Raw genomic sequence first — 2500 nt, 5'->3', positions numbered from 1 at the left:
ACTCGAAAGACCTTTATGTGAGGGTACGCACCATGGCATCAAGAAATACACATGACACCAGAGGATCCAAGCAGTGAACTATGTTCAGAGGGTTGCTGTTAGGCAAAGCTACATTCCTGTGACGTTACATGTGACAGTTAAGGTGCAGTGTAAGTTAGGTTAAGGTGCAGTGTAAGTTAGGTTAAGGTGCAGTGTAAGTTAGGTTAAGGTGCAGTGTAACTTAGGTTAAGGTGCAGTGTAACTTAGGTTAAGGTGCAGTGTAACTTAGGTTAAGGTGCAGTGTAACTTAGGTTAAGGTGCAGTGTAACTTAGGTTAAGGTGCAGTGTAACTTAGGTTAAGGTGCAGTGTAACTTAGGTTAAGGTGCAGTGTAACTTAGGTTAAGGTGCAGTGTAACTTAGGTTAAGGTGCAGTGTAACTTAGGTTAAGGTGCAGTGTAACTTAGGTTAAGGTGCAGTGTAACTTAGGTTAAGGTGCAGTGTAACTTAGGTTAAGGTGCAGTGTAACTTAGGTTAAGGTGCAGTGTAACTTAGGTTAAGGTGCAGTGTAACTTAGGTTAAGGTGCAGTGTAACTTAGGTTAAGGTGCAGTGTAACTTAGGTTAAGGTGCAGTGTAACTTAGGTTAAGGTGCAGTGTAACTTAGGTTAAGGTGCAGTGTAACTTAGGTTAAGGTGCAGTGTAACTTAGGTTAAGGTGCAGTGTAACTTAGGTTAAGGTGCAGTGTAAGTTAGGTTAAGGTGCAGTGTAAGTTAGGTTAAGGTGCAGCGTAACTTAGGTTAAGGTGCAGCGTAACTTAGGTTAAGGTGCAGCGTAACTTAGGTTAAGGTGCAGCGTAACTTAGGTTAAGGTGCAGCGTAACTTAGGTTTAAGGTGCAGCGTAACTTAGGTTAAGGTGCAGCGTGGGTTAGGTTAGGGGCCAACGTGGGTTAGGTTAGGGGCCAACGTGGGTTAGGTTAGGGGCCAACGTGGGTTAGGTTAGGGGCCAACGTGGGTTAGGTTAGGGGCCAACGTGGGTTAGGTTAGGGGCCAACGTGGGTTAGGTTAGGGGCCAACGTGGGTTAGGTTAAGGGCCAACGTGGGTTAGGTTAAGGGCCAACGTGGGTTAGGTTAAGGGCCAACGTGGGTTAGGTTAAGGGCCAACGTGGGTTAGGTTAAGGGCCAACGTGGGTTAGGTTAAGGGCCAACGTGGGTTAGGTTAAGGGCCAACGTGGGTTAGGTTAAGGGCCAACGTGGGTTAGGTTAAGGGCCAACGTGGGTTAGGTTAAGGGCCAACGTGGGTAAGGTTAGGGGCCAACGTGGGTAAGGTTAAGGGCCAACGTGGGTTAGGTTAAGGGCCAACGTGGGTTAGGTTAAGGGCCAACGTGGGTTAGGTTAAGGGCCAACGTGGGTTAGGTTAAGGGCCAACGTGGGTTAGGTTAAGGGCCAACGTGGGTTAGGTTAAGGGCCAACGTGGGTTAGGTTAAGGGCCAACGTGGGTTAGGTTAAGGGCCAACGTGGGTTAGGTTAATGGCCAACGTGGGTTAGGTTGCCAGAGATGTGTCAAATCAGGATGTACGTTTGGCTGGTGTCAGGTGGTGGGTTGGTTCGATGCCTTTATAAGGGGTGTGGCCAAAGGGTATTTTATTACTTGTACCTTTTGTGTTGTGGCGTGGCGTTGCGTCCTGTGTTGATACTGGGTGGACCACTGTGGGTGTTGCTGGCTGATTTGAGCTGCGTTGTTTGCGGGTGATGTGAGACATTCTGTCTTATTAGTGGACGTGACGTTCCTCTTGTCGTTGTTTGGATAGTGTCCTGTGGCAGCGAGGATAAAATGGATGTTGTTGAACGATAGTGCTTTGGTGCTTTCGCTTTGTTACACACAGAGTGGACTGTGAGATAGGGTGACTGGGTCGAGTGCGGTTCACACTGTCCTCCCCAGTTTACAGTATGTATCATCTATGTATGTGGTCCTGCATCATTTACTAAGGAGGGACGTCAGACGACTGAAATATTAGTTATGTACTGATGTAAAGCAGAATGCTTACCTTCCACCAGTGGGCGAGTATCGACTCTGCCCCAGAGTTGCCACCGCAGGAAGAGGTGTCGGAAACACTACCCGCACACCGTCACCACTGTGCGGGGGGACGGACCCTCTATATCCTCAGCGGCGCACTCTTTGCCACCGAGCGTCACGTCTCGCGGCCCGCCGTCCAGAGCATGTATTGGGACAGCGGGACTTTGGCTTTTGGGAGATAACTCTTCATGAAGTGGAAGATATAGGGGTGGACTGCAATGTACGATTGCGGGAAAAGTCCGCCGTACATCCGCTCGAGTTGCGAGTCGGGCGGTGGGGGTGGCGCATTCACAGGTGCGGCTGGAGTGACCGTCGGTCCACCACTTTTGACTCGATTTGCGTCACCTGCGGTGAAGAGGGGGTGCAGCAGGCGTTTTACTCTGGGTCGTCAAGCGGGCGCTGTAGGCGACATCGACATCATAGTCGGCCGGCCGTCTCATAGAGGGCG

This window comes from Schistocerca gregaria, unplaced genomic scaffold (assembly GCF_023897955.1).
Source record: "Schistocerca gregaria isolate iqSchGreg1 unplaced genomic scaffold, iqSchGreg1.2 ptg000409l, whole genome shotgun sequence".
In the NCBI taxonomy this organism is placed as follows: Eukaryota; Metazoa; Arthropoda; class Insecta; order Orthoptera; family Acrididae; genus Schistocerca; species Schistocerca gregaria.
This window is presented reverse-complemented; position numbering follows the sequence as displayed.